Source organism: Cyanistes caeruleus, chromosome 4 (genome assembly GCF_971803275.1).
Source record: "Cyanistes caeruleus chromosome 4, bCyaCae1.hap1.1, whole genome shotgun sequence".
Classification (NCBI taxonomy): Eukaryota; Metazoa; Chordata; class Aves; order Passeriformes; family Paridae; genus Cyanistes; species Cyanistes caeruleus.
Genome location: NC_141704.1, coordinates 7854389 through 7878716, shown reverse-complemented (window position 1 = coordinate 7878716; position 24328 = coordinate 7854389). Strand labels below are relative to the sequence as shown.

The window sequence follows — 24328 nt, the reverse complement described above, 5'->3', positions numbered from 1 at the left end:
CTTTGCCTGAACGCAGCATTTAGATAATGACACCAGTAAGGACCTCATCTGATCCAACTCCCCCTCCAGGGATGGCATAAACTGTCTTTAAGTCTTTATTAACTGATACTTGTTTAATGATTTCCTTAAAATCTGCAATGACAGACATTTCACAGCCTCCTGCAAAAGCACTCTTAAGTGCTTCACTGCTCTTATGGACAGGTCTCCAAAAGTTTAAGTAAATCCCACTTTTTGCAACCAAGCCTATCACTCTTATCCTCTTTACTATGGAAATATGAAGCAATTCACTATTTTCTTTTCCATTCCAGCCTTTTATATTGCAAAGGGATTAGATTTTGGCTGTTTAATGTTCATTTAGGTAATGTTCCACTCAGTCATCTGCTCCTGACTCAGTGAAATAATTGGTTTTCTTTTGCCATTTGCTTTTTTATGTAGCTTTTCTTGCTGTTTTCCTATTTTGCTTCCTCCAGTAGCTCGCCTGGACTCAGATGAGTACAGACAATGAAAGGCTTGACTTCCCTTGTTTTGAATACAACATTTCTCAAATAAATCCTTTGTACCATTTCTTTCTTCTGTTCTCCAAGCCTCACTCCAGCCAGCATTTTGCCCAAAGAACCCTCAGGAGCTGCACAGATCCATACTGATGTCCTTGTCCTGTCCCATTTCAATTTGCTATATTTTCTCTCGACTGCTTGTGGTTATTCCTGGTTTGCAACCACATCCACCTACAAACACCTACAAAAATTACAAAAGCAATTGTCAGCTCTCACATCCACATTAACATTTCAGAAGATTTTAAGGCATTCTGAACAACCTGTTGCTTTGTCTTTGCCAGAAGGGTCTGTGTGAGCCATGGCTTCTCTCGGTTCAGTCACTGCTAAAGAGAGGGGATGCTTGACTGCTGCATTGTCTACCATGTCTACCTGATTTAGGACAGATAAAAGGAATCTTTCAGTCATGTGCAGGATTCTTTGTATGGGGGCAGCCTCCAGACCAACTGCAAGCATAAAATGATGGATGTTGCAGAGCTGAGTGATGGATACAGATGTGTGGTGGGTACTCATTTGGGTATTCCAGCTGTAGGCTCAGTGGAAAGGCAGAAGCTGCTCGTGCTTTCAGACTCATAATCACAGTCAGGAGGTCTCAAATGAGATGTTTGACTTTGCTGCTGGCAAACCCACACAGAGTTCATCCACATTAAGCCTGATGAATGTGGCCTTAGGCAAGAATCCAGAACTTCATGACCCTTAGACACAATTTGTACCTCACTTGTTTTATTTCTCTTTTATTAAGACTCAAACTTTTCCCTGGTCAGTGTAGAATATTTCCCAAAATGTCCAGGACATGGGTAATGTCAGAGAGGTCTTAATGAAGCTGCCACAGGCACTTGCCCCAAAGGCTCCTTAGAGAGCCCTTTACATCTGTTAGGTTCATGCATAAGAGAGCATTAGTTTCTGCTGGAAAAATGTTTCAAAACAACAACAACAACAACAAAAAAACCTCATGAAGGAAAAAATAAAAAGCTTGTGTATCTGCAGTAATTCATGGAGCACCTAAATATTGCAAAAAAAAAATGTTCCCTCTAGCCTTCAAATTAATCAACATGCCATTTTAATATACCTCAGTGAATTAAAACACATCTAGTCCAACTCACTTTTTCCTGACCATTAACTTCCAAGCCTTGAATTCCCCCTGAACAGGTAAGCAGCTGCTTTGAAGATTTAACTGGCCTGACTCTACCAGAGCCCAAGCCACCATTATGTATGAGAGAATTCCCTTTTCTCTGTTTAACTTGGTCACATTGGGAGAGCTAAATAATCACTCCTTGGATGCACTGGGTGAAAGATTGGTGTCCATGTGAGAGAGAAATTTTTTATAGTCTGGGATAAGGAGACACAGAGAGGCATATTCAGGCAACCTGCAGATGCATGTCAATGCTTTTTGCTCTCCACTGGTAGTACAGGCAACCCCAGATACTCATCTGATAATTTGGCTCTTGAACCTCCATCCCACTAAATGAATCAAGTGCCTATACACTGTCTGATGGTGGTCAGCAGGGCCTGGCACTGTAATGCCACTTATTGAATGGTCAACAGTGTGCTCCCAAGGCCTTTAGAAACAGTTTCCAATCTCTATTTAATAAATGAGATTTATCTCAGTAGTATTTTAGAGTGCAGCAATTTTTTTGCAACACTTTTTTTGAAGCACCAAGTTATAGGTCCTCTAGCATGTCCCATTTTTGTCCATTCCCATTTATGAGATGGTTTCCATGCCAATGATTACAATTAAATACTAATATAAGTAGTTTTCAAAAATAAAACACATTTGGAATGATCCATGTTTATCTTTAGAGACTAAGAGCCGCAAAAATGAATGGATTGAGAAGGATTAAGCACAAGGCTAATTGTTCATTAGGCAACCTAAGACAAATTAAATGTGCTAATCTATTAATTCTAGCTATTGCCATTATTATCCATGTCAAATTGTTTTGCATGTATGAATTCACCTATGCTTATTTATTAATTAAAAAAGCTCACTTGAAATGCAGGTCTTGCATCCTATAGTCCTTACTCAAGCAAAACTTCCATGATAGCAGTAGCAGAAGGACTTCAAGATGTGACTGGAACTCTCTGTACTGCTCTTCTCCTAAAATAAAATGTAAATTCTTTCAATAAGATTAATGTGAGTGCATTCTCCATCTGTATCGATTCCAGATACTCTCCATGTTTAATTAAGACATATTTTTCTGCAAAATTATGCATAGTTCTATGTAGTGTCCAGATTGTACCTGACCAAAAGAATTGATCTAAAATTTATTGCTGACTATTATGTATTAGTTTTTACATGATTTTGATGTGTAATTGACTATCTGTTTGCCAGATAAGTAGACAGAGAGTTATTGATATCTAACTTGATTATCGTCTTCCAAGTTCCAAAAAGCAATATTTTTTTTCCAGATCAACTACTAATTAATATTGTCAGATTCTGGCTTCCAGAATAATCCTTGGAGGAAAACAGGCTTATCATAAAATTATTCACAAAGATGTTAAGTATGGGAAATGAGACACAGGCCAGGTAGGAGTACAACAGGAATAGGTTTAAGGCTATGGAAGCTCAGAAGCAGAGCGTGACTCAACACCACGGTATAATACTGCTGTGGAAAAAAATAAATTTTCTACAAGGATTAATAAACAGGAATATTATCTTCAAGGTAGGGAATGTAAACATTAATCTCTACTCAACACCAGTAGGGCCACTTTCAGAGTATGGTACCCAGTTTTGAGAATTATGTTTTAAGAAAAAGACTATAAATATATTGGAGTGAATATCAACATGGAGAATTGTGTGGAACAAATAGATTTGTCACAGGTAAGTAAAAGGCTTAAACTGTCATATAGAAGACTAGACTTCAAGAAAAGCTTTTAATTGTAAAGAATGGGAAAGACAGAATAAACTGCTGTGAAATTGAGGAATTCCTGTCACCAAAGGGTCTAGAAAGAAGTTACCCAAGACATGAGTTAGATAAGACACAAGTAAAATTGATTTTGATTTGGGTAATAGCAAAGGAAGACCAAGATAAAGACCTTTCAGGGTCCCTTCAAATCCTCTTCTACTCTCAGTGACCTGAAGATAATTCAGGCCTCCTATCCCAGGGTCTGTGTTTTGCAGACCTCTCGTGGTGAGGTGTGGCTGAGGGAGTCAGAGCAGAGAGCACCATGCTCCTCTTGGGGAAGAGAGGGGAAAATGGACAAATTGCAAGAGCAAACAAGGTTATCTTGCAAGAGAGAGGCAAGCTCTGCCACACAGGAGCAAACCACACACATACACAGGGCAGGAATGGATCACAAGTCTCTGCCTAGCTCACACACAGACTCCTTACGAGTGACTTCAGTAAAGACAGACACGTCATGTAAAACCATGGGCAGTCTCCCCTCTTACTGTAGGGGCTGTGCAGAAGTCCCCGTGTGCCTGCAAAACCGAGCTTTCAATGAGTTCTAATATTAGGACAACAGAGAAACAAGAAAGGAAGGAGCAGCATTACTTGTGCTGTCAACTTTAAAGTCTTCTCTGCATGTTCACAGGCTTTGATACCCTCGTGTAGGCAGCACGCTGCATAAGGTTATAAACTTATGTATGGTTTTGGAATATTTGCATAAGGAAATGAATGCAGTAAATCTGTTGACGTCGTCAATGCAGAACCACCGTAACTCTAAAGCTTTCTGCACTGCAGTGATGATTATGAAACTAGTAGGTAGTTTATGTTATTAACTCAAGGCGTCATCTTTAATAAATACTCATAAAACACATTGGCAAAAGCATAAACTGCAGGAACATGAGTAGGAAACTGGTGACATGCTCTCTATCATAGATAAATTGTTAACAGTGCTGTTCAGTAATTATTTAATCAAAAGCATACTTAGGGAAAATCTGAAGTAACAGAGAGATTTCAGATTTTAGACTAAGAGTCCTATCTTCATGTTAATTATGGAAGCAGGGTCATAGTATATTTTGATAAAAGTGTGAGATGGTATTGAAATTCAAATAACTCCTTTGAGGTTTTATGGCTCATACAAAATGCAAAGAAATTCAGAAAAAAAAATTCCAAATTAATAATTCTTTCTTAAACAGTGATAAAAAAATAGATGTTGTCTTCTAAAAGGACATTATGTTTCCTTGTGAATTTGTGAAAAAATATTCATGTCATGGATAGGAATGATATTTCATGTAAATTACACTCTTTCTATCCTGAAGTTTTTCTTCCATTCAAAAGATACTGTATCTTTCATCATTCAAGGCCTCTCTGCACTGACCCTGGAGAGTACTGAAATATTCCTTTTATCCATCCTAAATCAGGTGTACAAAAAAAAGATATTGATTTTTCATACAGTATAAATAGTTCATGAATGTATAAAAATTTAATTGGCGATTCAGTGGGTCAAATACTAGATTGTGATAAATTAGCAAGAAACAGTGGAGCTGGTCTGTGTTACAGCAACTGGCAGTGCTGTTCAGTTTGTAAGGAGTGCTGCACTTCCATCATTTAATGGCTTCTAGAGGTGATAACATCTGCAGTTTTGGGTTTTCAAAGTAGCCTCCTCCTTCCCTTACTCTTACTCAAGCAGTAGAGAGAACTTTGCAGCAAAATCTCTGCACTGTCATAAAACACCTCACTTTCCCCTCTCTTTGAGAGTGGCTGCTGCACTCTGAGCTTGGGCATCACCTGCAGGGAGCTCCTGGAGAGCTGATGGCATGAGAACATGAGTCATGAACATGTCCCAGTCCCCCAGCCAGTGTAAATCAGTGTAACTGCATTGTTACAAGCTCCAAGGACAGAGATAGCTTGTAAATACAGGAAATATAGGGGTTGTGCAACATAAATAAAGCCAGAAGAGACAATTCAATCTATCTCCTGCCCCAAGGCAGAGTCAGTATTATTGTGTCACTTCTGGAAAAAGGTTGCTTTATTTGAAGTCTTGTCATGGTAAAGACTCCACAACCCTCCCAGACAGCATGTCCCTGTGCTTCAGTACCTTTATGACAACATTTTCCCCTAGTTTCTAGCTTAAATATTTATTTTTATGGTTTAAGTTCATTTCCGCTTTAACTAATGACTGATGCAAAGTTCTTTCATCCCGATTAATTTCTCACCCCCTGAGCTTGATACAGATTTGCTTACAATCTGGTCTGGCCACAACTGTGATGAACCTGAAACTGCTGATTGGATTTGGAAAACTGTGAGTCTCAGGCCAGTGTATCTATGCCTTTTCTAGAGGTCTGAGACTGGCACACTTCTCAGTCTGAGAGATCTTCCAGTCTGCTGAATTTGCCATCAAGCCATGAAACATTCATTACCCCTGGAAAGATTTAAAGTAATGCTCATGGAAAAAAAAAAAAAAAAACCAGAGTCCTAGGATTGTTTTTCTTTTCTTTGTCATCTAATGCAGGAACATTCTGTTAGGGTTTTTAACATAAGAAGTAGATACAAAGACATGTTTTAGACTGTGTGATTAGTACAAAGAAAAGCACTATCTCATCAGTGGGATAATGCTTTCTTTCTAAGTTGTAGCACTTCTAATCTTATGCTCTTTAGTGAGATGACAAACGTCAGCCTGTGCATTAAGTGTTTTTAAATGGCATTGAGTTTTTGTTGCATGATGGCTCCAACTAATGCTTAAAATTGTTATCTCTAATGCTCATTAAAGGAAATGTTTAGTTGCTATCAAAGTAAAGGACTTAGTGTTAGGTGAAGAAAATAGCATTGGTTTGAAAATAAAATAGAGTATAAGTAAAAGAGTTATTGCTGGTGAAATGGGCTTTGATGAAAACAGTATTGAAAATGTCAGAAAAGTCTTTTTCTCTGATAATTTCTTCTCTATTAATGATCAATAAAATCTCCTTCCAGGATCACAGTGCTTCCCAAGTTGATTATTGCAACAAAAACAAATTGGTTGAAAGCCTTTTCTGAGTAAACAGTTACTGATAATACTTTATCCTCTCTGTTCATTGCTCTTCACTAGGGCTTGGTCTTCTCCAGCAAAGCAACTGGGGACAGCAGCCTTGGTTAAACCTCAGGCTGGGGGGCATTTCCACAATGAGGAGGTTCACTATGACATTTTCCTGGCTCCTGCTCAACCTCACTTGGCACCAGGGTCAATTCCCTTCCCTACTGAGATGGAGGGAAGGAGCTTGGCATTGTCTGGTGGTCAGAGATACGTGTAGACTTTTCCAAGGCTCTTGTCCTCATTGCTATCAGCCATGCTTTAGGGCCTGGAGCTCTTCCTCTGTTTATTTAATCTTCCCATTCCGCTGCAGAACCCAAGAACAGTTTAATGAAGTCCTTTGGATGTTTCTAAGCCACTTTCCTCCCTGAAATTTTCAGAGCTTTCAGAGTATTATCAGAGATTGCCAAGCAAACTCCTTTTTGCCTCCTGCGTCTTTAGGAGATGATCCTGTCTAACTTCTGAGGCCCTTGCTGACTTTCTCAGAGTGGCAGCAGGCAATACCTGAAATTACAAAACAGGGTTATTTTCTCAGCTTAGGCACATTCTTCTGGAGTAAAACTGCAATGTCTCAGAGGACCTTTGGGCCTGTGGAGAGTATAATAGTGTCTGGACTGGTGCCTGGCACGTAGGCAGAGATCTCCTCACTCTTGCCCACAAACTTCCTGCTGTCTTCAGGCTGAGAACCTTGTGCCCCAAGCCCTTGAGGTCGTCTGTTTCTCCAGCCCAACTAAGTGTGTGGACAGCAACTGCAAAGGCTTAGCTGGTTACACAACTATGTTAATTGTTTTGCCTCTGGGTCTCTAGTAGCATTTTGTTTTCCTGAGAACTCCTCACAGTTATCCAAATACTTGCAGTTCATCTCAGACCCTTAAGACTTACACCACATAGAAACTTTTCCTAAGCAGGCAAGTAACCCTTTCCACTTCAAGTCAAATGAATAGTTTTCTATTGGAGCCTTTTGCTTGTGATTAATACCAACAGTGAAAGTAATATTTAATTTGCCTCATGTCCTGCTAAAAGACCAAAACTGTCTTGGCTCCCACTCAGGTGTCTGGAAGAACAAGCACTCTCTCACCATTGCCCCTTCTATGAGATAATCTTTCTTTACCCAGTTCAGAAAAGGCTTGTGAACTTTAAGGGGTGGGGTGTGGTGAGAGAAGTATTTGTAGTGACTTCTTGCACTTTTCCCACTTCTGTGACTACCAAGGAATTGGTGTTTCTTTTGGTTATTTTATTCCACAGCCTCATTTTTTTTCCATACAAATCAAGGAAAAGAAGCATTTAAGGATGGGATTTATCTCAGCAGACATAACCTGAAGCCACAGTGTGGCTTGGAAAGTCATATTTCATTATAAAATAGAATTATACTTTTCAGGAGGGATTCAACTGACCTGTTTTAGATATCTAAAACATCTAGGAAGAGAGAAATAATGTTTAAAAGTTGTTGTGTCTCTTTTTTTTTTTTAATAAAGTGACTATAAAAGGACCTTTGAATAACCAGATCACTTGCACAGCCATATAATCTGATTGTTTCATTAAAAGAACCTCACCTAAATGTCTAGGGTGGGACTCCAGCAGTTCAGGCTCAGTGTTATCCATGTTTCTCACATAACTGAAATTTTAGTCATAATTTTATTCATAGCCTGCTCTGTAACTGAACTCGAACAAGGTGCTATGTCAGCGAGAGAGGAAAACATGGTGCTGCTGGTTTTTTCTCTGGTCCTTGCCAAGTTGTCCTCCCTCATTTCTTTCCACAAGAGTCTGCTCTGTGCCTGTTCCAAAAAGAGACACTTTTCTCTCTGTAACACACAGAAAGAAGGCAAAATGTGTCTGAGATCCCACAACGCCGTCTTCATTATTTGGAGATAAATTTGTCTTGCAAAATGAATTTTCTTTCCCAGAATTCAGTTTGCCTTTCCAATGCAGTTTGACTTTTTAACCACACAGGAAAGCAATTACTTACATGTGCTGATGGGGATCTCCTGCACTGTTATACCTATGCTTCCTCAAGTGTACACAGATGACTGTCAGAGACTGACTAATGACAGACATGGGCTACAGGAGCCTTTAAGTGCAAAGCTTCCTCAGTTCTTAGTGCAAAACTGTTAGTCTTGAAATGGAAATTAATACAAGGGGTTTTTTTTGCTTGAATACACAAGAGGCCAAGCTGGAAAGTCAGTTATGGCCCCTATGCCTTTAAAGTCAGTAGATCTGTGAATTAGCCATCCATAATCTTCAAGGATGCCAAATTAAAACTGTGTTAAAGTGAGAAAGAAATATACTAGAAAACCTGGCAAGCATTCAAGTCTAAGCTCACTGTTCATCTTGATCTTGTTGATTTGAAAGATTTGCATTTCAGACCTTTCAGAAAACATTAAGTTATTCTTTCAATCATCTCATAGTGTCAACACACTGGTCCAATATTAAGGTACTCGAATATGCAAACTCTTCTCAGTTTACATTCTATGCATATGTGATAACTTTCATCTTGCTTATAATAAAGACTGAAGCAACAATTTCCTAAGCCAAAAAATTTAACATTCTTAAACTAAAACACTGTTTCCTGTTCATAAATCTCAGAGCTTCTGTGGTTTGAGTGTGGAGGAGGTTGCACTGCACAAATTAAAGCAAATACATTTCCTTCCAAGTGGTGCTGTCAGAAAGTCACTTCTGCTAGACTCCAGTTTTCATGTAGAGGCGTTTGCAGTATCATAAATACCTGTTCTTCCTCCTCACGTCAAGAGTCCCTGAGACCTCGGTTTCCCTAAGTTCCTTTTTTGAGCACAGATTCCCTGACAGGGTTCACCAGAGTTTAGTTTAGTTTAAATTTGGTGCCTGGTGGGTTGAGTTCTTTCTTTTCTTTCTTTAGGCTTTGCTGTCTTCTGTTAAAAGCTGTCATGCATTTGAAGGTCTCAGATTAAAAGCTAGACTTTGCCCTTTCTGCATAAACCACCAGGAATCTGAGTCCTATAGCCCCCAGGAGTGTATTCTCATAATTTCCCTCATGTATTCTTTTCTCCTCCTCAAAGCTACCTTTTTTCCTGCTCCTCTGATGCACTTTGCAGTCTCTCGTTCTGAAGCTGGCTCAATTAGAGCTAGGGGAGCTCTTTCCTGGTGCTGTCAAAGCTTCCTGGAGGTTCCCACATGCTGTAAACCTGCAAAGATTTCCCCTGCTGGATTTTCTATGTGTTCACCAAGTCAGGTAACTTTTAGCCCCAAAAGAGAGGAATACTAACAGGATGGGGACAAGGCCTTGATAACATCCATCTTCTGTTCAATGAGTGTGATTTTGGTTAAAATGGTTCATTCCTTTACATATTAAAATCATCCTACTGATTAGATCAGGATGTTCCTCTGGCTTTGTGTGGCTTAACCAGCAAAAATTACAAGGACATTTCCCTGCTGAACCTCAGAACACACCCTCTTCATTGCTCCAGTCTTGTAGCCTGGGCTGTATTTAACTTTAGGCTCCAGCGATTTGGGAAGATTTCTCACCTTTCTGTTCTCTCCTTGTACCAAGTGTCTATAATCACACACTTTTGCCCCAATATCTGTTCATGTGGCAGAGGATTAATTAGAATGCAGACAGCCACTGCACTACACAGGAACTGCTCGCAGCCCTGACCCTGCTACACTTTGTCCCCAGGACTGACCCACCATGGTGATGCTGTTGCACTAGTGCTTTTGATGATTTGGTTTTTCCTAATCTAGAATTTCATTACAAAAATTGGAATTTAATATTAACATATTCCTGCTGTGCCCAGGAATGTAATTTTTTCCTAATGTCTTTACAGCTGAAAATGTATCTCTGGCATGAAATTGAAGGATCTCCACTGATTTTCACTGAATAACTTTTGAGTTACCCCACCATAAATATCAGGGAAACAGACCAAGTTATTCTTTTGTACCATTTGAATTCACAAATCCACTAGTACTAACCTTCTTGTGATATTAGCTGTAGTAAAATAGACTAAGGGGGCTGTTTTTATAGATAAACCTTTGTTTATGTCTCACCAGGCTTCATATTTACTGCTTAAATCAGTCAAAAAGGACTCACAGAACCAGGAAACAACTCTCCTTATGACTCATGTATTACTAGGTCCAAACTGTTCTTAAACTGTTCTAGCCCAGAGTTAACATATTTTTTAAAATAAATCCCAACTGTCAGTGGATGACTAGAGGTACAAAACTCACGTCTAAAAACTATTTGGTTCCTAATGTCACATTGTGTTAAAAAAAAAATTGTGAATTAGGCTAGACGTTTCATAATTCTGGACATCTGTCTCTGACAAATAAATATGTCATAGTCAAGCAAAACAGCCCTAGGAGAATATTAAAGATGCTACTGTCTTTTTAAAATGAGGCTAGCATAACAAATAGAAAGAGTTAAGGGCATGTTTTCCACAAATACAGATGAATAAGCAGCTAAAGATTATTAAGATGACAGCAAAGACTGTAATTTCATACAGGTTTATCTGTAGCTGGTATCATACATCTGAGCTCCATGATTTCAACAACCCTCTACATGATTCACTCAAAAATGTGGATTTTGCCTTGTTCCTGTTGATAGTGGGTTTTATCTGGTCATTTGACAGTCTGTTTCCTGGATGATTTTCTTCTATGGTTTGGTTTGGTTCTGAGAGCTGAGAAATGCTGCAGGTATTAAGCAGGGTAGGACTTTGATCTCTGTTCCACCTGCTAATTCTCCATTGGATATTCAACACACACTTGTCACAGAAGCAAACTTCATCTCAACATGTAGGAAGTGAGGAACAGAGACAACACTGAGGAGAAAGCATTTTCTCTCTTTGTGAACTATTTTTACCTCACAGACTGTTATTCCACTGAGAGAACTCAAGATAGGTAAAAGAAAATTCACTTTGCAGGCTCATCTTGGATCAGTTGGAATCATTAATATCTTTAATGTGCTCATATTTTCACCTCTTCACTGGTGATGTTGTGTCTGGAAGATTGCTGTGGCAAATCCAGCAACATTTGTTCTACAGACCAACCACCCTGCTGTATAAAAAAAATAGCCCCAAAATCTGCATTTTACTAAAATAGATACCATGATTATCTAAGAACAGCCTGCTGGGAACTTGCAGAGTTCAATGCTACATTTATATTTTCTGCAATAAAAATAGCAGTCTGAGTCCAGTTCAACACTTTCCTCACTACTTTCTCTGGACAATGACAGTGTCATTGTTGACACTACCAATGATTATCACCACCTACCTTCTTTGCATTTCAATCTTTCCTTACACAGGAGCAGGTGATATTCCATTAATCAAGGTGTTTCCATTTAAAAAAAAATGTCCAGAGGAACCTTTATCAATTTTCTCATGTTGAGTTCAAAAAGAACCCCTTTGTACCAGTGGTTTTCATTCCTTATTGCTAAACTTTTCCTATTTCACCCTGTGGATGCAGATTCTGCTGAAAATATATTATCATTAGGGTTGTGTTTCTAAAAAAGTAGAAAAGCATAGATATCAGGAAGTTAATCCTGGACCCATGAAGAATCAGAGACCACAGGCTGAAAACTGAAATTTTACTGTTATTGGGAAATAGCATTTAAAAAAAAAATTAAAAAATCCTTACCTTAGAAGCAGACTTTGAGCTACCAGAACACACACACTGAAAAATATTTCAGACAGATTTCTGGCTTATGCTTTGGAAGAAAAGACAACTATGTGGATTAAGTTTTTCTTCCCCTAAATGTTTATCTGCAGTACTTTCTTCTACATTATCCTGTTGAAGTGGGATTTTTCACTCTTTCCTCCCTAGAAATGCACCTCCAGCTAAAGGATTTACCCAATTCCTCTTATCATTTCAAAAACCAGCATCAGCACTATTTATGCTGAAGTGTATTAGCAGGAAACATATCTCACTATGATGACACACCCTACCTGTCTTCTTAGTTCAGCAGGTAACTCCCATCCTTTTCCCATCATCCTGTGATGCAGGCATCTGCACAATGCCTGTGTCCTGACTCAGAATATGTCTGCTTTGGGATTGCTGGGTGGGATGTCCTACCCATCTGTCCAGTTGGTGGCCCCAAGATGGTGTTCAGTTCCCATTCTGTTTATTACTGGAAAAAAATGAAGCAGATTTCCCTTTCCACATTGGTGTGATGGCTTCCCACATCACTTCTTGACAGCTTTTTCCAACCTTTTAAAGCAGAATGATGAACTGTCATGAGAGGGTAAAACTCCACCAGTGTGTTAGCCTGACTGAAGATTTGTGGCAGGTCTCCTGAAACCCCTCTGTGATATCAGCTCACACAGGTAGCTTCCCCTCAGCTCATGCAGGCACACAAAATGTTCACAAAGATGATATACAGGCTGTTGAGCATCCTGATCAGTGTCTAGCTCAGCTTTCAACACCTCACGCCTGGCAGAGAGTTTCCAGTGCAACTGGTGAAATCCATGAGCTGCCTCTGTGTTATTAAGCAAATAGAAATGTTCTTACCTCCTTTCTGGAACACCAGAAACTACAAATAGTTCTGCTAATCTTAATCTGGCTGTAGTGACCTGAGGCCATTTTTTAAAAATGGCTTTGGGAAGGAAGAAGCTCCCAAGTGTAGCTCTTGGATGGATTAGACATCCTGCCTATGCAAAACCAGATGAATTAATCTCCTCCTGTTAGGGGAGAGCCAGTGTCCCTGCTTTTTATGTATTTTTTTCTGGGTTGGGATGAACCTGTCTCCCTTGGGGTCTCTGCCTCTCTGCACTGATGAGAGAGGAAGCTCTGTTGATACACATGGCTAGACTCCAGGCCTTTGAATGATTAAAATTAAATAGGATTAAGTTCATTCATTTTGCTTATTTTTTTCACCTATTTTAACAACTGAGAATCATTTATCTAACCTTCTTTCTTCTCACTAGAAGTTTGGAGGTATCAATTTTTTATCACTTTAACATTTCAGATTTTTTAGCACAAACTACAATGTATACTACCAGTGGAAATATTTTGATATAGGAGGGACTTCACCACATGCTCCAGTTGTTTTTATATCTGTTATTGCTGTGCCATTTTAATGCAATTTTCCACAGACTCCCGTGTTATTAACCTGCATTCATCATTTATATCCCTCTCCTGAGGCTTGTTGTAAGACTCTATAGAAGAAGATAAACAGATTACAGATACAGGAATTAATTGTTGCCTGACTAGAGCACCCCTCCCAAGGAACTTTAGGAACACTGGTCAAAATGAAGCAGCCCATAGGCCACACTGATGGGAATGGTAGGAAGAAGGTTGAACACAACTGGACAAAACCATATACAGTGAAACACACAGATTAGGGCAGATATGAGAAAATGGAAGGCAGTGAAAGTGAGCAAAATTACTGCAGGCCTCCAAGGAATGAGGCTCTGCAAATCAAATGTTGAACACTCCTCTCAGCAAGGTTGCACATACAGCCTTTTCTACAAGCCATGCCCCCTCTGATGAGTTCATACAGCTCTGCCTCTTCTTTCTGTTTAGCTCCCTGCAGACTGAGGTTCAGGCTCCCTGAAATCCCTGCTCCCTCATAAGGGAGAGGAGACAGAGTGGCTCAACTTTCCTGGCAGGTCCTGGGTGTCCCCTGGTCCCATCCCCAACCCAGGACCTGCCCAAGGCTTGGCAGCTCTGCCCTGGAGGGGGGCAAGGGGAGCGTGGGGAAAAGGAAGGAGGACCACAGTGCTGGGAAGGAAGACATTGTTAGAAGAACAATAGAGAGAAGAAGGGACATGAAGGTGAAGTGAGTTCAGGGGAATGTGGGGGCATTTCAAAGAGATTGTGTCTTTTAAAGAAGCATATGGTCCTTGAACCTCAAGGGAGCTGTGTTGTGCTACAGTGGGTAATGACAAAGAGTAACAGACTGTCCCTTTCCCTGAAAATCGTGGCTGAAGCAGATAAAATACGTCAGAGGAGAGATGAGTGATGGGCCCAGTGTCCAACAGGAGCTCTGCACTGAAGCCATGAGAGCACCCAGGCAAACACAGCCAGGTGTGCCAGCAGTGAGGGACTGCTGCCCTCGGGAGCACGGGGAAACCTGGGGACACAAAACTGTGATGAGGCAGAGGCTATGAAAAGGGCAAGGGAAGGGTGCAAAGTTTGGCTCCAGTAAGGTTTGCTAGCCTGACCTCAAGTGTATACAGAGCCCATGAGAGAGTGAGAGCATGACTGAGTTCTTTGCTTGGAGCAAAAATAGCGGCTGTGAAAGAAACGGGAAAGAGGCAGGCAGATACAAAAGAGAAGAAAGCTGGGGAAGAAAGGAAAAGAACATGAAAACACTATCCTCAAAACCAAGGCAGACATGCCAGCCATATTAATTTCCAGTACAAATGCCCTTCCTCCACTGCAGTTCAGTGAGGGATCTGACCACACTTAAGTTTACGTTGTGTGTTTTCAATAATAGTAATAAAGACAACAAAAAAAGCCAAAGTGCAAAATTAAAAGTTAAAGGCTCAGCTTAATTCTGAAAGAGGAACAGAAGGAACAGCTTTGCATGGAGGTGAATGTGTTTTTCTCTGTCTACAGAGAGTTTTGTGGGTGGTTTTAAGAAGTTTCAGTGGTGGAGCTGATAGTCCTAAGAAACAATCTCTTCTGTTACATTCCACAGTTATTTTTTAGCCACAGATGTCAATCATACTGCTTTTCAAAGAAGGGAAATGTCAGTATCTCTGCTCTGTAGAGACAGCCCAGGGATGAGAAGCAGCTTGCCCATTACCAGGCAGTAGAGTATCTGTAAGGCAGGCAGTACCAGTAAGAGCCCCACCAGCAGGGTCCCAGCCTGGCCCACAGCTCCTCTTCATCCCCTTTGTGAGGGCTGGGGGTGTCAGTGCTGATCTGCTGAAAAACTCCTGCAGCTCATTCAAACCCACAGGGTAGATTCCCGTTTGTCTTGACAGCTGCATGGCCAGAGGAGAGTGATCATTTCCATGCCACATCCCAGACTGTGGGGATCTCTACTGGAAATATGTACTGGAATTACTGAATGCAGGGGTGGGAGTCAGATTTTTCGGCTTCGTTATAGTTATTCAGTGTATGACTGGGAGGAAGCAATCAACATTTTGGGCAATGATATCTAAAGTCTGAAACAGACATTTCTGTTTCATTTTTGTGCTGTAGAAAGGAAATACATCTACACATAACAGCAGCAGCAATAACTGGAAGTTAGGGAGATGTTTTCCCCACTGTGGAAACATGACCTGTTCAGATGCTCTTGTACCTCCTCCTGCATCATCTGGTGCTGGCCAGTATCTGACACAAGATGCTGGGCTAGATTGGACTTGGGTGCAGTCCAGCCTGCAAATATCTGTGTTCCTAAATAAGTTGTGAAGTTTTCTCACATTCTGTTCCTCAATCTGTATAGAAAAGCCCAAATAAAGCATAATCCTCTCCTTTGAGAAATCTCACATTACACACTTTCTAATATTCTGAAGCAAAATTCCTTTCAATGTTCTCTTCAAAGCACTTGTACTCCTGACAGGGGTTTTGTAGTGTGCTTATCAAGGCTCTGTTTTCCCAGTGGAGGGCCACAGCTAATTACTACAGTCACAGAGTCTTTGCATAATGGGTCTTAAACACCTTGCCATCCTCAAAACTGTCTGGTCGTTCATTTCTCAAATGCCCACCTAAAATAACAGTGTGGGTAGAGATGCTCTATTTGCTTTGCAGTTTTTAGTATGAGATCATTTAGCACCTTTCATACTTCAAATCTGCAGTTTGTTAAACCAGAAAAAAAAAAAAAAAGAATTAGGAGATGAAAACACAGCTTTTAAATCTGAATTCCATCATGTCATGGAAAAATATTTCTTTTTGTGCTACAAGTGGAGGATAGGTGAAGAACGGGTATTTGTTTAAAAACACAAGAAGCCAAACTGGTGCATGGATGAAAGTGCTAATTTTCATTATCCCTTTCAATTCAGATCAGTGCTCTTTTAATATAGTTTTTACAAAAGGGATTGTGACTTCTATTAAAGGCACCTTGCCTCACAGAAGGAAATCGTCTATGTTCCTTGACTGGCACCATTTCAAAAAAGCTGCGTGGTGAATGTGGAAAAATGCACAAATGTCTCAGAAGAGTGGCAGACAGAGTTCAGTATCTGAAACACAACATCTGCAGAGGTAATAGTAAGAGATGTGGCTGGCTTTCTTTGAGGGCCAGACACAGAAGTGATGCTCAGTATAAGAACTTGGTAGATAATGGATCCAATCTTGAAGACAGTGGTGAGCAGCCTGAGACATCAGAAAATTCTGTGAGGGTGATGAGGGAAAATTAAAATCCACATAACAATAATTTTAGGCAGAAAAAAAACAAAAAACAAACCTTAAAGAGGACCCCATTAAGTTGTGAATTTCCAGAAGTTGGGAAATTTATTAGGGAAAGAAAATTGCTAAAAGGTTTGTATTTTGTGTCATTCCACTCCATTTAAGGAATTATGAAACATACAAAGGAAGATGACAAAGAAAAACAACCAAACCTCTAAATCCAGGTAATGAGACAAAACAGAGAAAGCAACCAGCCAGATTCATCATCTTCATTTCATCCAATTTACACCCACTGTAGAGTTGGCCCCTGTAGGAAAAGAAAGACCAGCCAGTTATTGCCCAGCCATGTTGGGTATTACAGTCCATCCCCACAGACCACTTGTGGCCCATACATTGATTTTGCAATCAGACCGAAAGCAACATCCTTAACACCACCCTGGGTTATTGCCTTGACTGACTCAGGGAACATTTTCTCTAGCTCTTGTGTTTTCCTTGGAGACCTTTCCATCTAAACATTGACCAGGTTCAACCTGCTTTAGCTTTTGAAATATGACAAGGTAATAAATCAGAGACACAGGCAAGCAGGGCAGCTGTGCTATTGCATTTTAGAGAGAAGGCTGCCATACAGTGCCAGGACAGCTTCCCACATCCCACTGCCAGCAGCACCCTGTGTGTCCAAACCATACCCAACAGGTATGGCCAACAGGATCCCTCCTGTGATCCCACACTCCAGGGGGTGGTGGGGAAGGGATACAGGTAGCCAGGATATGGTTTCAGTGATTTTCAAAATTAACTTTGACCAGACTTCTCAAACATGCCATAGGACTCTGTAGATACCACTCTTCACGGGTAAGCCCTGGGATGCTCCTGCAGTAAATCCTGGTGTTCAACAGCACTGCACCCCTGGCAAACCTCTGATCAGTGGAAAAGCCCCAAGATACAGATGTTAGATGCTAGGGAGGAATTCTTTACTTGAGGGTGGTGAGACCTGGCACAGGTTGCCCAGAGAATCTGTGGACACCCCATCCCTGGAAGGGTTCAAGGCAAAGTTGGATGGGGTTTTGAACCTGGCCCAGTGAAAGGTGTCATTTTCCATGGCAGGACACTGGAACCAGATGAGCTTTAAAGCACATTTCAACCAAAGTCTTTCTGTGATGCTATGAAATGTCCCCACGTTCAAAGATGCTGCAGCAGGTCCCTCTTCTGCCCACCACAGCAGCCTTTCCCACATCAACCCAGCACACACTGTGCTCCTTCCAACACCCCTCATTCCATTACAGTCTTTTTGAGGAAAAGGAAATTGGTGATTTGGCCCAGCACTGGAGGAGCCGTTGGGAGACTTCCAGATGAGTTTAGGGAATTTTTGATCCAGCACATAAGTATCAGACAGTGGAGCTCTGCCCCACAGCTGCTTCACTGCCAGACTCCTCACAGCAAGGCTGGCAGAGCCCAGCATCCTGCTGGAAAGAGGAATCCTCTTCCAGGCACTTGCAGCCAGCTTACAGCTGCTGCAGCAGTTTTGGGGGGAAATTTGTCCCTCTACTGCCAGCCCCAATTTGTGCACATTTGCAGGTGTGACAAAATTGCTTCAGATGACCTCTGGGAAGGCAAAAGCTTTGCCTTGAAAGTGTGTCAGTGATACCACTTAGCACTCACATTTTCTACTTCAAAGTGTTCTACCAACATTAATGAAGTGAGCTTAAAAATAAGAGCTGAAAACACCCTAATAACACAAAAATACTGCCCTGGAACAAGTATATAAGCAAGAAGGCAACAAAGCCATTATAAAATGAGGACATTATTATTTTTTTTTATTTAATGAGCTTGCTTTACCCAATCTAATTTAAAAGTAGCTCATCTGTTTAGCTGAAACCCTCCAGTCATTTTTTGATAGCACTGTGAGGTGGAATATAACAACTAAGGATGTAAAATTTCAGTTCTGTGACCCTGGTGGCCTGAGAGAAAATAGTATTCTATTTAGAAAGATCTTAAATTACTTCACTTATCACTCCAGACTATTTTTAAGATATATGTAAATGTATGGCACAGAGTCCCTCAAAGAAACAGTCAGCCCCCATTTTGAAGCTCTGAGACTGAGGGACTCAGCTGAGATTTGACCAGGAGCTGTACACATCCACAGGTGTAGTTTTCTTCTGAATGCATCATCAGGACACACGTAGCTGTGAATAGATCAGAGAGGTTTGAACAAAGCAAGCAAAAATTGCCAAATCCAGGCTTCTCATAAGTTAGTCTCCCATTGCTTTTAATAGGGTTAGGATTTTGCCTGCTGGACTGAATTCCCAGCTCTACACTGAATTCACTGTAGCAGAAATCCTTTAATCTCTCTGTGCATCCTTCTCTCTGTGCTTCTTCCTATCTCCTCATCTGTGGATAAGGATGATACTAACGTCTGCCTCCATGGGTATTATGAGAACTAATTAACTGAGCTTTCAGGAAAATTTCAGCAGCAAAGGCAAATTTCTCCTCTGGAGATAAAACACATACACACACACACCTATAGATAAAGATATTTGTGTGTATTGATAGATATACACATATAATCTGGTATATATAATATACGCATCACCTGCCAGACCTTTCTTAATGTCAAGGCTCTTCTTTTCTCTGCCTTGTCTTCTATAATCCCACTATTTTTAAATGCTACACTTTATTCAAAGTCAGTGTGGAGATGTCAGGCAGGTAATTATTAAAAAAAGAAAAAAAAAAAAAAAAAAAAGCAAGAAAACAGAAAAGCCTTTGCCTTCTCCTTATTTAATAGCAATTTTGCTCTGCAACCAATGTGCCTGCCAGTCAGAAAAACTGCTTGGTTTTTAATGAAAAATCCTAACAGCAACAAATTGCAACCCTCCCTTTCAACACAGACGTGCCCTTTGAATTTAATTATGCCTCAGGCAATGCATTATAACGAGCATGTGATAAGTGACACCAAAACTCTTCCCACAAACACAGCAGATATTCCCAGTGGGCAAAACTAGCTCGGTACCAGATTGTTTTGGATGGAACTCGCTCAGGGCCGGAGTTTCCCTGGTTTACCCCACCTGAGGTGCCTGGAGCATGGATCCCGGCTCCGGCAGGACAGCGCCAGCCCCGGGAAGGGCTGGGGACCCTGCAGGGACATCCCTGGGGGTTGGTTCAGAGCACCCAGCAGGAGCCCAGAGGAGCCAGGGTCAGAGGAAGTGGAGGAGTTTGGGAGGTTTCCTTTCCTCCCAGAATAATTTCTCACAAGCTGTGTCAACTATCCACAGTTAAACAAATACTTGAAGTATCTATCAACATTTCCCATTTGGAGGGAGAGGCAGCACCAATTACCCTTGGTTTTGTTGTCTTGGGAGCTGCCACAGTCAGAGAGGAGACTGCCTGGGATTTTTCTGATTGTTCACAGAAGTAAATTTCCTTTGAAAACAAACACCCACAGCCCGGTCTGTAATGCAACACCAAACTCTGTCCTTTGCATCCTTTTGGATGCTAACTTGGGATAATGCAGTGCCCCTGTGTTATTTGGCTCTTCTGGGATGGCCAGTGACTCCCAAGCAGCAGCAGATCACAGAATCATAGGCTCATTAAGGCTGGAAAAGGTCTCCAAGACCATCAAGTCCAACCTTTGACCCAAGGCCACCACGCCCACTAAACCATGTCACAAACTGCATTGTCTATTCAGATTTTGGCCACCTCTGGCAATGCTGGTGGTGCATAATGGTTGGGTCTACCTATTATTGGGATGCAAAATATTCATATGCACAGGGAGACAACAGTCACAGATGCCTCCTGACTGCTGGTGGGCAAATATCAAGACAAGTTCTATTTAACCTCAAATGCCATATGGATGTAAACATAAAATGAAGCAATTCCAATCCTGCCAGAGGGTTTTGTTATTTCAAAGTAGCTGCATTGGACATGGTCTCAGTCTTCCATTTCCTGTCAGTACAGGTGCCTTGGCTTACTGACATTTTACGAGAGGCGAGTTTTTAGTTGTTTACCAAAAATAGCTGCTCTGGGCCTGAAGACCCTCTTGCTCATGTCAAGGAGCTGTTTCCCTGCTGTGGTACAGCTCTCTCATGAGCTTCTGCAACAGCTGTTTTCATTGAGGTCTTAAAGATGAAAGACAGAGCTTTTAAAAAGAGAGGGCTGGGATGCACAATCAAGTTATTGCAGTTTAATGTGTTTCTGTGCAGCAGCTGAGCCACACCAGCCAGCTGGGTTCACACCCTCAGCTTCAGTAAACACAGGATTTAAACTACACATTACCATGGTACGTGTATGACTGAGTATAATTCTTGTCAGACATCCACCATAAATCATTCACTTTCTTGAGCACAATAACACCATCATGCAACTCAGTTCTCCAGATATTTAAATGCTTCCTTTCACCACTAATTTCCCCTGCAACCATGTGCCTTACCACCTCCTCAGCTTTCAGACTTCAAGTGTAAAATGAATATGGGGAGTGCTTATACAAAAGGGTGTTATAAGAACAAATATGAGTCTGTGAGGTGCTGAGATATTCTGGATACCTGGCCTGAGGGTCACTTTAAACACCCCATTCTGCTAAGAGGAATTGTAACAGTTGTGCTTTGCTCTTAGTCACCCCCAGTCCTCCTGGTTATTTATGCAGCTGTGGAGCTGAAAAATGACTGAAGAGTCTTGTCTTTTACTGCAGTAAACAGAAGCCAACAGGGCTGCTGCATTGCTCTACAGGAGCTGAGGGGCTGCATCACTTTGTTGCATGTTTTAATGTAAACCTGTGAGTCACAGTTCTTATACCAAAAATACATCTCCTTTCAAAGACAAAATTTTAGGAGCTGCGGTCACGTGCCACACAAACAATGTGAAGGGTAACATCAAACACTTGGAAAGTGTGCAAGTACACTGACAGGAAGGAGGGTGATTTACTGAGCTTTAGTCAGTTCAATATAACGCCATGAGTTTTACACCTAGAGAACTCAGATTGCTATAACTGTTACCTGTGAATAAAGCTTCCCTCTGGCAAGTGATAATTAATTCTTAGATTTTAGAAGTTTCTGAATTTCAGAGACCTCTGAGCACATTTGTATGAAGATTAGACATTGTTTCTTTTCTCCTTTCCTCTTTGAAGTCTTTTCTTCAAAGATTGCAGCTCACTGTTCAGACTGCATAAATCCTCTCTTGACAGAGCCCGCTTTTCTCTGTGCTCGCAGAGCTTTGAGTCTGACTCTGCTCTCCCTTACTCTGCTCCCCATCAAAGAACAGAGAGATTGTCAGCACCACATCGCTGCCAGTGGGGAGGAGAATCAAACCCTTTGCCAAATACATCAAGTGAATTGCTCACCCCCTGTGGGGAAAATTTACCACCTAACAATGTAGTAATTGATATTGATGGTGTGTGTTGTTCACGTTTCAATTTTTTAGAAACTTGTTTTCAGGATTGTGAGAAGCCAGGTTACAGTGATCAAAGGTCGAAGTCTTTATTTCCCTGTAAAACAACTTCCCTGGGGCTATGCCTGATGTGGGAAGAAATTTGTGGTTGTGGAAAGAGATTTATACAAGGCACGTACCTAAACTAAAAAAGACCAAAGATGCTAAATTGCAAGAGATTTTCTTCTTATTTACATACCTATGAACTGTAAGCAACTGCTCAGATGATGAAGAAATTAGCTCATCCACATTTTTAGTTGGAGTAGTAAGTGCTGGGTCCATAGAAACACAGCAGAATTCTTAATGTTCACATCTTAGACAAACTTCATACTTCTCTCTTCTCAAACTGTGCTCCTGTGACCTTGTCATGAAACAATATTTTGCAACTTTTCTAATGAAAAAAAGAAAAAAGAAGTGTTTGCTTTTCTTTTCTATCCTGTTGAACTACTTTTGGGAAGGATCAATGTGATCACAGTGATGACCCAAGAAAAGCAATGGGATAAGAGGAAACAATGTTCTACAGTCTGGCCAAAATTGACACCTTTCTATGTGACTACATCATGGTTTTAGCCAAATCACTGCAAGTCATGGCAGAAGCCTTCATGCTGAAAATACATGGCTGTATATTCAGTGATGCAAATTATATTTAATTCTCACACTGCCTTGCAAGTACCTAAAAAATACCCCAAACTCTCCTAGGCATTAGGAAGTACCAGAGTAGTGAAGTGTCTTTCCCAAGACATCAGGGCAATGGCAGAATAAGAATAAGGAGTAGATCCTGGAGCACACATACATCCCATCTTCAAACCACTCTTTATGTTACATTGCTTCCAAATTTAGTGTCCAAAGTAGTCTAGTCATGCACAGTCCCCTCAAGTATTCTTGACTTTTCTCTCATCATTTCACAGAAATTTCATTTAGCAGCCTGATGAAGGAAACATTTCTAACTCCTGTTATTAGCCTTTTTATTTCCCCCCAAAAAATTCACTGCACAGACCTGAAATTTTGGGTCACTTGGAATTAGCCCTCTGGGCCTCCTTCATCCACCTTGAATATTCCCAGCACAGCCCTGTGGTGGCCCAAAGTGCCGGATACACAAGTGCAACTGCACCAGGAGAGCTCTCTCCAGGGGCCACAGGCCAGATGACAAAGAGCCAGGGAAGGAGGTTCACAGCTGAATGTCTTTGCCCAAGGGAAAGCAGACCAAAGAATACAAAATGTCTGCAGAGGGCATGTTGCCCTTGATTGAGCCCCCCGCTGGCTGGAAACCCAGAATTAACAACGACATCAACAACAAGAAAATTAGTAAGGCTTGCCAGCTGGGGAGAGACATCTGGCTAGTGATCAGAGGGGCATGTGAGTCAATTAATCCATCTCTGAGCTGGATTAGCACATTGAAACATGCTTCCCTTCACTGCTGCAGAGGGACCTGTTGAATGAGCTGTAAAGATGAATGGAACTAAAGAAATTTCATTTAGATGAAGAAAAATGGCTCTGAAGTAGTGAGTGGGTGGTTTTTACATGCCTTATGTGCTGCCAGAATTAAGCACAACTCAGAGAATTTAGGGCATGAAACAGCCATTTGGATACAAAAGCTCTTGCATTTCAGTATATCATTGACTTAAAATTTGTATCTAGATATCTGCCAATTTATTTCTCAAGTTTATGGCATATCCAGGGAAAAAAAAAGATACTACCATTTAGGAAAAATAACTCTTTGAGTCCATTCCTTCACAACTGTAGTAAATCAACTTGCTGTCTTCACAGAAGCCATTCCTGGGTTCTTTTGCTGTTATGTGGAATGGAGGGACTGTTTCTCAAAGGTATCATGTTGCATTTAGATCTGCAGAGATTGAGACTCAGTCTCCACCTTCTCTGTCATTGCAGATCAATGGGACATGGTCTTCTTAAATACTTTTCAGATCATCAGAGACAGGACCTGATGGGATCACTTTGGCCACTGAGTTCAGTTCTTGCTGTCATGAACCATCAGGTCACATAACCTCTTCTTTGGAAATCTTTAGCTCCCTCTTAAATTTTGCTTTTTTGACTCTTGCTCCTGCAGTCAGAAAGCTTTTCCAAAACTTCATTCCTCTGCTGTTTAGAAACTTCTGTATCATTTCCACTGTCTGTTTATTCAGGACTAGGTTACAGTCATT

General features: G+C 40.9%; 1 protein-coding gene and 1 long non-coding RNA gene across 8 annotated transcripts in view; one reads left to right on the top strand and one right to left on the bottom strand.

The window, feature by feature from the left end:
• The window catches only part of GRM3 (glutamate metabotropic receptor 3), a 101438-nt gene that overhangs the window by 9723 nt on the left and 67387 nt on the right, over nt 1-24328 (top strand). The gene's annotated exons all lie outside the window — the stretch shown is intronic.
• On the bottom strand, nt 1440-23428 carry LOC111923096 (uncharacterized). 3 transcript variants are annotated; one of them, XR_002860923.2, is made up of 4 exons: nt 23167-23425; nt 22369-22560; nt 16970-17064; nt 1440-7004 (listed from the first exon to the last, which is right to left on the bottom strand). It is a non-coding gene; the product is annotated as an uncharacterized LOC111923096 (long non-coding RNA). The 3 variants fall into 3 exon arrangements; XR_002860922.2 differs by lacking the exon at nt 1440-7004 and adding an exon at nt 13493-16742 and having other exon boundaries at nt 23167-23428; XR_015286083.1 differs by lacking the exons at nt 1440-7004; nt 16970-17064 and adding an exon at nt 18545-18937.